This window comes from Molossus molossus, unplaced genomic scaffold (genome assembly GCF_014108415.1).
Source record: "Molossus molossus isolate mMolMol1 unplaced genomic scaffold, mMolMol1.p scaffold_m16_p_20, whole genome shotgun sequence".
NCBI classification, from domain to species: Eukaryota; Metazoa; Chordata; class Mammalia; order Chiroptera; family Molossidae; genus Molossus; species Molossus molossus.
This window is the reverse complement of record NW_023425356.1, coordinates 20,915,729-20,929,641: the sequence shown is the minus strand read 5'-3', so window position 1 is coordinate 20,929,641 and position 13,913 is coordinate 20,915,729. Positions and strand designations below refer to the sequence as shown.

The 13,913-nt window shown below is 43.2% G+C and overlaps 2 non-coding genes across 2 annotated transcripts; one reads left to right on the top strand and one right to left on the bottom strand.

Moving 5' to 3' along the window:
* Positions 1-1,824: 1,824 nt before the first annotated feature.
* On the bottom strand, positions 1,825-1,895 carry TRNAG-CCC. Its single transcript has one exon. It is a non-coding gene; the product is annotated as a tRNA-Gly (tRNA).
* An 11,401-nt stretch (positions 1,896-13,296) lies between these two features.
* Positions 13,297-13,370, top strand: TRNAN-GUU. Its single transcript has one exon. It is a non-coding gene; the product is annotated as a tRNA-Asn (tRNA).
* Positions 13,371-13,913: the final 543 nt, after the last annotated feature.

Below are 13,913 nucleotides of genomic sequence, written 5' to 3'. Positions count from 1 at the left end.
TGAATTATTACAAAACAAGAAGAAAAAGACAAACAGATCTATAGGAAAAGAATCATAGTCTTGGGGACAAAAATCTTTTAAGAAAAAATCCAAATGGCTAACAACATATAACAGTGCTCAAATCCATTAACAATAAGGGATATTAAAACTGAAACCCCAGTGAGAGAATTGTAGATGGGGGGTGAATTAAGTGGGAATGGGGGATAAGGTAGAAGATTATGACCTAGTAAACTATAGGAGAAATTGATTGAAGGATTAATACTATTTTACTTCTTCATCTGTGTGTAGGTTACACAGGGGTGTGCATTATAATCATCTGGTATATTGTACATATAGGTTCGATGCATTTTACTTCATGTATATTAAACATTTTTTTCAAACTCTCCTTCTACCCTACAATGAATTTCATGGCAGAGAGAATGTTGTTGAGATTCCAAGATTTTGTTTCAAGAGAAAGGTGTGGACAGTACTCTTTACTACAACCAAAGTCAACTTTATGGAGACAAGGCCCATGAAACTGAGCTTTTAGCATGATGTGAGCTTAAAGAATACTCTCTAGGCTCTGGCCAGTTTGGCTCAGCGATTGAGCATTGGCCCGCAGACCAGAGAGTCTTGGTTAGGTTCCCGCTAGGGGCACCAAAAAAAAAAAAGCTCTCTAGGAACCAGCCTGTAATTGAAAATAAAAGCTAAATTCCTTTATTTGTATCAGTTGGATACTCTGAAAAGGCTGTGGGCTGTAAGTATTCACAGCTCTGCTTTGCTTCCCATTGCTTATTTCACAGCCCACAGCCTCTCTGTCCTTCCTCTCTTTCAAGCTCTGCAACAAAGTTCTCCTGCAGGCCTTGCCTTGTGGGTCCTCTCCTCCCATGTTCCTCTAGCTTCTGCATTAAAGGAGAAAAAAGCTGAGAAGGGACAAGAGAAGGAGAAGGAGGAGGAAGAAGAGAAGGAAGAAAAGGAGGAAGAGGAGACCTGGATATGGAGGAAGCCTCTCACAGGCTACCACATTCCCTAAGGAAGGGGCTCAAAAACAGAATTTTTTTTCAGCAAACATTAAGGGGAAATCTGGGGACATTGCAGTCTTTAAAAACTTGACCTTGTAAGAAATTCATCTCATTCCTTTACATAAATCAGAATTCTTGCTCTCCCCAACCCCCACCATCTAAATCCTGATTCCTGTCCACAGAGACAAAAACAAGAAATTGTACCACAGTTCAGAATTTATTAAATTTTATATTTCCAAGAGAATTAAAAAATAAATACATGAATGAAACAACTTCGATATTAACAACAGTATCTCCATTGTTTTATACTGAAACTGCAGAGAGACAATCTCAGACTCAAAATAACTCTTGAAATTAAATCAATCAAGGTAATCTTTAAAACAGGAAGGGGAAAAAACTCCCAAATGTCACTATCTTGTAATACAACTACTGTTGGTTAGGGGACTTCTCCAAGGAGTTTTGGATGTCAATGAATCAATCACTTGCAGTCTCTGGAACGCACTCACACTGTTGGCGTTCTCAGATGGGGATCTGCGAAGGAGTATCCAAGAGGAATGAAACAAAACCACTAACGTTTCCCAGAATTTGTAGCTGGTTTTCACCGTTTTAAAAATATAAATTTCAGACCAACACCTGTTGGCACACATGGCCAGGTACACAGGATTCTTTCTGGAACCCAGACAGACCCACCAGACGGGGAGGCCACAGTGGCTGAGGAGATTAACATTTGGCTCAGGGTGTCTGGTGTAAAGACCCAGGGGCTTTCACCAGGTCTATGCGGACCTAAGCCATTTATCAGGTAGCAAAACTAAGCCACATAGGATGCACTGGCTGGGAATCGAACCCAGGTCTCTCACATGGGAAGCGAGAATTCTGCCACTGAACCACCAATGCTTCTTTGTGTGTTATTGCATCATAGTGACTCTTTAGGAAACATCTCTATAGCAACCGAGAAAAACTCTCCAAATAAGATTACTCAGTTGTCTTTGGAAGATGGAGATCACAAATGGACAGACATTCTGGTCAAAGACTTGCGACTGAGACATCAGAAAACAGCACAAATTAGGGACATTCAAATTCAAATACCAAAATATCTGTTTTGTCAGCTCACACCACAGCTCGGATAAAGGCCCTTTCCTACTGAATAACAGACCTCTGCAGAAAAACATCGGAAATTCATCCAGATCCCTTGTTTATGACCCTGAATCTTCAACTGTTAACCTCAAACTTATTTACCTTAGAGAGTGTGAGAAAGTAATCTAACCTGCTAAATTAGGTAAGTAAAATTCTAATCCAAGGAAGAAATAAGAAGCAAAAGCAGAACTAGATTGCAAGTAGAAGAAAAGGGCCAGAATCAAAATAGAAATAAAGAAGTACATTTTGGTAAATGGAGTTCTTTGTAACCATTTTTTAAAATATGGGAATAATGAGGCTTATAATCATTATAACAATTGTACATGTCTATTTTTAAGGCGCTCACAGCATTTGAATGGATGCGTGTTATATCATAAATATTAAAAGATTCATTCATATTATCTTTGCAATCAATGTTTGATTGTTTGGAAGAATCTACTCTCCTAAACTGGACTCCCTGTTGTGGTGAGTTTTAGCCTTTGTGACTCTGAGGTGCATATGAGGCATAGCTTTTGGTGTATTGGTTATGTAAGTGTTAACCTAAAAACAATAAGCCTTTCAAAGTTAGAGGCAACAGTACTTATTTAAGATCAAAGAAAGGAAAAGCTATTAGGGAACTGTTGATTCAGGCAGAAGCCAAAATAATGTTCTGATTAGAAGACAAAGGTAAGGGGTATTTATGAGAGAGGAGAGGAGAACAGTTACATCAACAGAAGAAAGGCATTGCCTGGCAGGTGTGGCTCAGTGAACTGAGCATCAGTCCCATGGACTGAGAGGTCCTGGTTTGATTCCTGGTCAGGGCTCATGCCTGTTTTGGGCTCGTGCCCCAATAGAAATAAATGCCTTTCTCTCTCTCTTTCCCTTCCTCTCTCTCTAAAAAAGATAAATAAAAACATATTTTAAAAAATAGAAGAAAGGCATTTATTTCTATTGCTGCAGATAACATAACATAATGATGTTTTTAACTTTTAACCTGGTAGTTAGTCATCAGTCTTGTAGTCATATCTGCTTTCTTGTTATCCTTACAAACAGTTCTTTGGGACACTAGGTTGCTTTAGGCTCTGTCCAAAGGTTGTTTTGCCATTTTAACATTCCAAAGGTGTAAGGCATTGGACGTCCAAGGTATTTCCCTTGGCATGGCAGCTCTGGCACCATTTTAAAGTGGCTTCAAATATCTATGACATAAGGATTAGACTAATTTTAGAAAAATATTGATGACTGAAATGTTAACATGTTGGTTCTTCGATGATATCGAAATATAGAGAGATTTCTTTCTTCAAATTTTCTGGAAATTAAACTGAAGAAAGGAACCTGGAAGTTTTCCCACATGATGAGATTAGGAATCAATATGACTTTTTGGAAAACAGGAACTGCAGACCTGCGATCATGCTTTTCTTGCTGAGAAGCCAAGGTAGGTTGAGTCTGAGCCATAAACTTCAGCTCAGTAAAGAAAAGACCATTACCTTGACCTTGAAGAGCTTTGGCTCGATCTACCCTCTGCCCAGTACCTAAGAGACACATCAGCTACGGCCAACACACTTTCAATTACCACCTACATCAACCAGATCTATAATTATCTCCACAGCTTTTTCTAAACTACAAAACTGTACTTCTAACCCACAATTCCTGATTCACAAGTTGAAGCCTCATATGATTCTCAGAGTCACAAATGCTAAAACTCAATGCACAGTGAGTTCCCTGTCAGCATCACACACTCCTGTACTGTGACACTCTATGATCAGACCCAGACACAGCATCCCATGAAGAGTAGTGCACTGTGTCCAGTGTTTCAACCAGTCACCAAACAACACCCAAATCTATTCCTACCCCTGCCTAGTATGTTAGTCTCACCATCAGCCATCCTCCTGCCCAAAACTTATCTTTGGATATGCCCTCTCATTCTCCCCGCACAGAAATTTATGTCCACTATAATCAGTAGATAGCACTTAACTTTATAGGGTGCACCACTGGCTTACTGCCACTTTATGACCACACTCTTCCATCCATCACTTACCTCCATTAATACAACCAGATAAAAAGCCAGCCTCGCCCTGGCCGGTTTGGTTCAGCGGTTAGAGCATCGGCCTGCAGTCCAGAGAGACCTGGATTTGGTTCCCACTAAGGGCATGTACCTCGGTTGCAGTTTGTCCCTGGCCCTGGTTGGTTGTGCGGGTGGCAGCCACTCGATGTGTCCCTTTCACGTCGATGTTTCTCTCTCTCTCTCTCTCTTTCTTCCTCCCACTCTATCTAAACAAAAAATGGAAAAAAATGTCCTCGGGTGAGAAAAAAAAAAAAAAAAAAGCCAGCCTCCCTACAGCCAATCTAGTCTACCCTAATCCATTTGCCACAATGCACCTGAATGACCCTTCCACAGCCTAAATCTGGACATACCTGTAGCCTACAATCACCCAGTGTTCCCATATTACTGCATTAAAATGTCTTAATACATTTATTTATATATATATTTATGAAATGTACTCTGCTTCCTCCCCTGCTTTCTCCCCATCATCTGAATATCTTTGGCCAGTTCTCAAGTCCAGCAACAGTTAGTACTTGACATGTCAGGAACAACCTCACTTTCAGGCACTTGCTTCTTTCCACAGGGGATGGTCTCTCACAAGTCCCTCTTGTTCTCAAATTCATTCTCATCCTTCAGGTCTCAGTTCAGAAGTCTTTTCCTCTGAAAAGATTTTCATGACTAGGTGAATTGAGAGAGAGAGAGAGAGAGAGAGAGAGAGAGAGAGATTTGTTGTTCCACCTATTTATGCATTCATTGGTTGATTCTTGTATGTGCCCTGATGGGAGATGGAACCCATAAACTTGGTGTATTGGGAGATACTCTGACCAACTGAACTACCCAACCAGGGCAAAAGTAAAAAGTTTTTGCACAGCAAAGGAAACCATCCTCAAAAGAAAAGACAACCCACTGAATGAAAGAACGAACATATTCACCAATCATACAAGTAATAAGGGGTTAATACCCAAAATTTATAGAGAACTCATACAATCCAACACCAAAACAGAAAAACACAAAAACATAACCAACCAAATACACACACACAACAAAAGAAAACAAAAATCCAATTATTAAAATGGGCAAAAGACCTAAATAGACACTTCTCCTAAGAGAGCATACAGATGGCCAATAAACATATGAAAAGATGCTCAACATCACTAATCATCAGAAAAATGCAAAGTAAGACCACATTGAGATATCACCTCACTCCTGCCAGAATGGCTATAATCAACAAATCAACAAACAACAAGTGCTGGCAAGGATTGTTGGTGGGAATGCAGATTGGTGTAGCCATTGTGGAAAACAGTATGGAGGGTCCTAAAAAATTAAAATTGGAACTGCCTTATAACCGAGTGAATTTTACTTCTGGGTATATATCTGAAGGAACCCAAGACACTAATTTGATAGAATATAGGCATCCCTATGTTCATTGCAGTGTTATTTAGCAGGAACCGAACCCGGGTCTCTCTGTACCGCAGGCCGACGCTCTAACCGCTGAGCCAAACCGGCCAGGGCCATTGCAGTGTTATTTAGAATAGCCAAGATATGGAAGCAACCCAAGTGCCCATCATTATACCAGTGAATAAAAAAGCATTGGTACATATATACAATGGAATATTACTCAGCCATTAAAAAGAATGAAATCTTGCCCTGGCCAGTTTGGCTCAGCCGCTAGAGTGTCGGCCTGTGGACCGGAGAGTCCTGGATTCGGTTCCTGCTAGGGGCACATATCTTGGTTGCAGTTTGTTCCCGGCCCAGGTTGGGGTGGTGTGGGTGGCAACCACTCAGTGTGTCTCTCTCACATTGATGTTTTTCTATCTCTCTTCCCCCCACTCTCCTTCTCCCTCTGTCTGAAGATAAATGCAAAAAATGTCCTTGGATGAGGATTAAAAAAAAAGAATGAAATCTTACCATTTGTGACATCATGGATAGACCTAGAAGGTATTATGCTAAGTTAAATAAGTAAGTCAGAGAAAAACAAATACTACATGGTTTCACTTATTTGTGGAATCTAAAGAACAAAATAAATGAACAAACAAACAAAACAACTCTTAGATACAGAGAACAGACTGATGGTTGCCAGAGAAGAGGGGGATTAGGGGACTAGGTGAAAAAGGTGAAGGGCCCTGGCCAGGTGGCTCAGTTGGTTGGAGCATCTTCCAGTACAACAAAAGATTTGATTCCCAGTGGGGGGGTATAGGCCAGGCAACCAACTGATTGATGTTTCTCTCTCACATAGTTGTTTCTCTCTCTCTCAAAATCAATAAACATGTCCTCTGGTGAGGATTTTCTTTTTTCCTTTGGTACGTGCCCCTAGTGGGAACCGAATCCAGGACTCTCTGGTCCACAGGCCGATGCTCCTACCACTGAACCAAACCGACAAGGGCTGGTAAGGATTTTTAAAAATGTTATGAAATTTCCTGATCTGAAAAGCTACCAGGAAGTCAGCCTCACCTGGAACTTGGTCCTCCAGTCCATGGTGAGGGTGACATAATCCACTCCTATTTCTAGTCGGTGTGTCAGTGAGAGAAGACTCTTTCTGCTTGTTGGTCTTCTGCTGAGGCAAACAGGAAAACTTTTCTGACACTACCTTTCTCTGAAGACCATTCTTACCTACTTATTAAAATTCCCACTTGAAGAAATATGTTGAGCAGAAAAATCATAAAGGCAAATAAAGAAATTTCTGGTATTGTAACAGGTGAAATAAAACTGCCCTAAAAACAGAATCTCAATACCATGAGGGAGGAATCCCCCATCATGAAATCTGCGTGGGCTGCCAGCAGGTCCTCCAGCAGGTGGTGGTCCTGAAATCCTTGTGGTTTATGTTGGGCCTGGCGGCCTGATCTTCAGATGAACTCAGTAATTCAATTCAGAAAGCATGGTTTGGGCCTGTGCTGAATGTTCCAAATTTTCAAAGAGACAAATGCCTGAAGACGTGAGCCTTTGCTAAGGTACCTGATAAAACGTGAAAGTGTGATCGAAGTGTTGAACTTAAATGGAACCGAACAGAATGAGCGACCGCAGCAGCAGCGGGGAGACCCCTTTCGGCGGAAAGACACCGGAGAAGCGCGGAGACCGAAGGGCCCGCGTGGAAAGAGCTCGCAGGTCCGGCGCGTCCGAGCAGAAGGGAGGGCGGTTCCTACGGTTCCTGGGTCCATTCGAGGCACCGGTCGTTAGGATCCCAGAGCACCGGCTGCCATCGCCGCTAAAAGGGCCCCGCGACGCGGGTCCGCAGCCGGGGAGGGGCGGCGTCCACGCGGCTGGACGGCGGAGGCACCGGGCTCAGACGCACCTAAGCGCCGGCTCCTGCAGCTGCCCCGAGCCGAGCCGTAAGCGGGAGCGACTCCTGCACCCGGCGCTGAGTTCAGGAACAGACACCCGCGTTTGGTGCGGGATTCCGAAGCCCAGGGGTCCCCAGGGTCCTCTCTTCGGGGACAGACGCGGAACCGCAAGCCAGGGCGTCTCTGGGGCTGCAGTCTCCTTGTCTGAGGGATCGCCGGTGCTTCCAGCAATCCCCCCCCCCCCCCCCTTTTTACTTCAAAAAAGTGGTGGCCAGAATAGCTGTGGCAGGTTCTAAGGTTTGTTTTGTTTTGTTTTTGCATCCATATCTTTGTGCCTTGCCAGCAGCCTTGTTTCCTTTTTCTGAGATTATTTTTCAAAACTAATTCAAATCCTGTCACTTCCATGTTAGCTCCATAAAATGAACCTATACATGTTAAACACCAACACCCTTTACAGAAGAAAAACACTGTCTTATAAAACATTTTAAAAAATGTTTTTATTATTTTTTTTAGAGAGAGAGAGAGAGAGAAACATCAACTGCCCTGCCTCCTGCACATCCCCTACTGGGGATCAAGCTCACAACAGGGGCATGAGCCCTGACCTCATAATCCAACTGGGATCTCTCATTCCGGGCGACTAATTTAATGCTCAACCCACTGAACCACAACCACAGAGCCTAATAAAACTTTAACATAATGCTCATCTAGTCTATATGTTCAAACTTACCTGTTTTATGAACTACTTACTCTGCTGCAGAAAATTCAATTGTTCAACAACATTTAGACAAAGTAGACCTTAGAGCAGGGGTGGGGAACCTTTTTTTTTTGTGCCAAGTGCTGTTTTGATATTTATAACAATCACTTTGGGGCCTTACAAAGTCATCAACTTAAAAATTAGCCTGCTATATTTGGTCAAACATTTCACTAATTCACCCTTAATGTGATGGCAGGAACTGCTTGTCTTTGGTGAGACGAGTGATGTTAGCTGGTATTGATGATGCTACTCACAACTGCTTTTGCAGGTTTGCATTGGTCAGTCTGGAGCAGTCAACTCTTTGCCATGGTAAGTTTTGAAAAGAACTGCTCACAGTAGTAAGTTGTTCCAAACACAGATGCATATTTCAATGCACATCTTCACAAAGTGAGAATTTCATCGTTGCTTATGTAACATTTATAGAACTCAAGCAGTGGGAGGTTGTTGCACCTACCTTTCAGATCATCATCGCTTTGCAGCTGAATGATTTCATGTTGTAGGTTATCAGACACATCAGCTGGTTCTACATTGAAAGGATGTAGCAAAGATGTTCAATTCCATTTGTTTACTTTTCACATCCTCGAATCTTTCATTAAATGTGTCAATTAGTTTTACACATTCAGAGCACATTCAAGTGTCTAGAAGGCTTTTGTCCTTCTAGAGTGGGGAAATGCACTGTCATTCCTTTCCAGTCACACTTTCCACAACCTTAATTTAGCTTCAGGGAGTTAAAGCTGGTTGGGGTTCTGCAGCTTGATGTTCAGCTCTGAGAGGCACTTGGTAATGCCCACCATGAATGGTAAATCACACAGCCACTTGCTGTCACTGAGTTCCCTGACAGGTTTTTCCTTCATCTCCATGAACTGCTTGACTTCATCCCGCAGTTGATAAAAGCTCTTGATCTTGTTCCCATGACTCAGCCACTGCACTTACAGTGATAAATAAGATCACTGTACTCAGAGTCAAGATCACTCAGTAACTCCTTAAACTGGTGGTTGTTAAACCCTCTGATTTGACAAAATGTATGCATGACACTACTGTTGACATCACATTGTTGAGTTACGACGACTGTGCACAGAGACCTTCTTGGTGTATGATGCAGTGGCATATAATTAAATCATTTGGATCAAGACTGAGACGATTCAGTTCTTTGTTGACAAATGCAATTAACCCTTAGCTTTTCAAATGTTAGCTCAAGTTTTTTCATTGATAAAACAAGTCTCTCCAAGTCCTCACCTCTTGTAGTGCCATACATGGCTTCCAGTGACAGCAGTTCCTCTCACGTGTCAAACTCTGCAGTTACTCCACAAATGAAAATGGCAAGTTGGACAGTATTTGTTATATCTGTTGTCACAAGCGAGAGAGAGAAACAAAATCTCCTGCAGAATCCTTCAGTGTTTTTTAAATATCTTGTGCTAAATCAGTAATCTAGTCTGAGAAAGTTCTGAAACAAACTAACACTTTGAAACAACTTTACTTTGGTGCTAACAACTCCGTTGCAGCCACCGTGTTTCACAAACTTTTCCTCTACATGAGGCCTCCGTTTCTTTGCAATTAGCTTGCTCACTATATAACTCTTCTGAATAACGTCTCTGTCACAACGAGGCCTAGTGAAAGCGGTTTGTTGTGATTCCAAACTCTACTGAAGAGCATTAATTTTATCCAGATGTATTTGGCCTCCCAATTCATTGAGTTTAGCATGTAATGACGCTCCAGATTGGCTTTTTAAAAATCTTTTTTCTGCCCTGGCCGGTTTGGCTCAGCGGTTAGAGCGTCGGCCTGCGGTCCTGAGAGACCGGGGTTCGGTTCCCGCTAAGGGCACGTACCTTGGTTGCAGTTTGGTTGCAGTTTGGTTGCAGTTTGTACCTTGGTTGCAGTTTGTCCCCAGCCCTGGTTGGGTCGTGTGGGTGGCAACCGCTCGACGTGTCCCTTTCACGTCGATGTTTCTCTCTCCCTCCCACACTCTATCTGAACAAAAAATAGAAAAAATGTCCTCGGGTGAGGATAAAAATCTTTTTTCTTTATTGATTTTAGAGAGAGAGGAAGAGAGAGGGAGAGAGATAGAGACATCAGTGAGAGAGAACATTGATTGGCTGCTTCCTGCATGTCCCCCACTGGGGTCGGGCGCACAACTTGGGCATGTGCCCTGACTGGGAATCAAACTGGTGATCACTTGGTGCATGGATCATCACTCAACCACTGAGCCACACCGGCTGGATTGGCTTTTTTTTATTAGTGCTAATGCATCGCCACAAACTATGCACTCAGATTTGCCTTTGACTTCAACAAAAAATAATCATTTGTCCATTTCTCTTGGAAAGATTGACACTCTGTATCAATCTTTCTTTTCTTTGTAGTCGCCATTTGTAGGATGTCACACCACTCAAGCTGTTTTTTTTTATCCTCACCTGAGGACATTTTTTCCATTTTTTATTCAGATAGAGTGGGCGGGAGAGAGAGGAAGAGAGAAAGAGAGAGAAACATCGATGCAAAAGGGACACATCGAGTGGCTGCCACCCACACGACCCAACCAGGGACAAACTGCAACCGAGGTACGTGCCCTTAGCAAAAACTGAACCCCGGTCTTTCTGGACCGCAGGCCGACGCTCTAACCGCTGAGCAAAACCGGCCAGGGCACACCACTCAAGTTTTAATAACTATCCAGTATGTGTGTCACCAGCAACATGATTATTTTGCTTTGATCACTGTTCTAATCCTGCATCTTGGATTTGGAACATATCCAACATTTGTATCATCGACTCTTGAGGTCTTTTCTGTGTACTGTAATTTCCTTAATCTTTATCTGAGATTCAGTTTTGGGGAGAAATGTTGATTGTGGATATGTGGATAAAGGTTGGATCGGAGTTATTGTCTGTGTCAACAAAGAAGTCAACAAAATTGTCATCAATCATCGGAGGCAAGATCATTAATGTCAGGAGGTCATCTCATCATTATTAGATCACTGTAGTTTTGCCAGTGTGTTAACACTTTTGCATCGTGTACACTCCCAGCCTGCCTGGCACTGACTGTCCTCTGAGTCACCGCAATACAGGCAGATGGACTGAGGACAACAGATGAAAAGCATCCGTGTCCGTCCCATCATGTACTCTTATAAGTGTCCTGACTATCCCGTAATGGATGTTCCTTCCTTGTCCCTCAAAATTTACATTATTATTGTGATTCACTTAATATAAATTTATGTTCCTATGATAAAAGCTCCTAGATTTATTGAATTTCAAGTCCTGTCTGTGGTTGCCTTGGCAGGGCAAGACCAAGTGATTTTGAGGGCCTTATGTGGCCTGCCAGCCAGATGTTCCTCACCCCTGCTCTAGAGAGAGAAGAGAGAGCACACACATACTCGCTGGGTCCTTTCTCTTAAAGGCTCAGCTTTCCAGGTGTGCCTTTAATATGCTGATTAATCAAAATGAGTATATAGGATCAGGGTTGTGGTCTCTACTGATTGGTTGGTGCTAGGGTTGGGGGTCATTGGTCATTGCATCTGGTCCTGTGGCCAGTCATGGTGTCACTTTTGTCTGGTTTTGCTGCTTTTCTGGGCCTGGAGCTGAAATACAGCTGAGGCCTAGATGTTATCTCTAGTTTGACCAAAATTCTATCTCTGTGGTCAATAGATTGGAGGCTTTGTTCCTAGGATTATCTGATACTGATCAGAACCTCATTGTCCTGAGGGCTTACTGTTCTGCAAGGGAGAAGGAGGCAGGTGAGCCAGGGAGCTGGATGAGGCCAGTTTGCATCAGTTATCTGTCTCAGTTTCCCAATTCCACATGCCAAGGAATTTTCCTAATTTCTTACTATCCTGCCTCCGAGTGATGAGAGTAATGGACAGAGAGAGAATTCAGGCATATAAAAAGTATCCAGCAGAGTACTGATCAGGACATACTTGTGAAGAAACTGCCTGAAGCCAAGGGGAGAAACCTCTGTAAAGATCAGAAGGCTCAGTGCCTGGTGCTCACACAGGGTAGGAAATCATACTCCCACCAGCCAGACAGGACTACTCATAATTCATGGGCCACTGTGAAGAACACTCAGGAAGGTCTAGCCTTAGGTGTGGGAAGAAACAGCCTGAGATTGACCCACTTAAAAACTCATAAAAGCAAGCTCCAAAGGGATCCAAGTGTTGACAAGTCTCCTAATTGGATCCCAGAACAAAACTCCCTAAGATTTATAGGACTACCAAAACAGCCAGTTCCCAGGGTTAACTATGACAATGTCTGGCACCCAATCCAAGAATGCCAGGCATGCAGAGGCAGGACAACATGACCCACAGTGAAGAGAATAATTAGTGCTTTGAAACCCAAACATAACTGACACAGTGTTAAAATTAGCAGAGAGGATTTTAATAGCTATTATGACTGTTACATATGTCCAAAGAGTAGATTAGAAACTTGGAACGTATATTCGAATGTCCAGAGTCAAGGTTTAGAGATGGAAGCAATAACGTCTAAGGTCATATGATCATATATTCACTGGAAGGAATTAATAGGAGATTAGACATTGCAGGAAAAAGATTACAGAACATAAAAGCCATAAACATTGGAAAATATGCAAAACGAAACACAGTCTACAGTCCCCCGCCCCCACACCCGACCTTTTAATCAGTGAGTGATCAGACACATTTAAAATGTCTAATAACAGGAATAACTTTCCCACCTTTTCTTATTTGCCTCTTTTGCCTCCAGCCGGCTCTTTCCGGCTCCCGGCTCCCGTGCCACCCACCTCTGCTAAGTGGAGCCGGGGAAGCGCCAGCGGCACCCATGGTCGGGTGTCGGAGCAAACGGAAGAGCCACCACGAGAGCCCACGGGCCATTCGGCTTCCCCTGGGTCCTTCCACGTGGCTCAGGCCCAGGGGTCGCGGCCCCCGGCGTCTCTGGGGAGCTGGTGTCTGAGGCGGGAGTGGAGCAAACTGCCCCTTTGCCTTCAGAATCGCCCGATGCACGGCTTTCAGACACAACCTACACTGGTGTGGACTCCAGCTCTCCGTTTCTCTGGGTTTGGGAGCCGCTCGACAGTCTATCGGACAACTGGAAGGTGGCTCTACCTAGTGGTGACTAAGAATGCTCTCTACTGCACTGAGGGAAGGTGTCACCACGGGTCTCTGTGGCGCAATCGGTTAGCGCGTTCGGCTGTTAACCGAAAGGTTGGTGGTTCGAGCCCACCCAGGGACGGCCCTCGTTATTCTTGGAAAGCCAAACGTTTGGGGCTTTTGCACATTCTCTCTCAATGTTTACTGCAGAGACTACCCCCGTCTTCCGTTTCTCCTGAATAACAGGAGGATCTTGGCCAAGGTTTTAAGATTAAGGGTGGGAAACAGGTCAAGAGAAATTCAGAAATCACTCTTTGTTCTAGTAATTTTGGAACACTTTCTATATACCTTTTATTGTTAATCCTCACCCGAGGATGTTTTTTCCACTGATTTTTAGAGAGGTGTATTGGTTGCCTCCCACTCGCGCCCCCTCCAGAATGGGACTGATCCTGCAACCCAGGTACATGCCCTTGCAGGCAGATGTTCTAATCACTGAGACACGCCAGCTAGGGTTCCATATACTTTTCAAGTTAAATTGCTTCTGTCATTGTGGGGTTACAGTTATGCTGTACTCATCATTCTTGCACACATATCTGGCCACTTGTTCAAGCATTTTTATAGGGTAGAGTCAAGGAAAAGCAAGTCTATGAAGTGTTTACATACTTTCTATAGGATTCCATTTTCT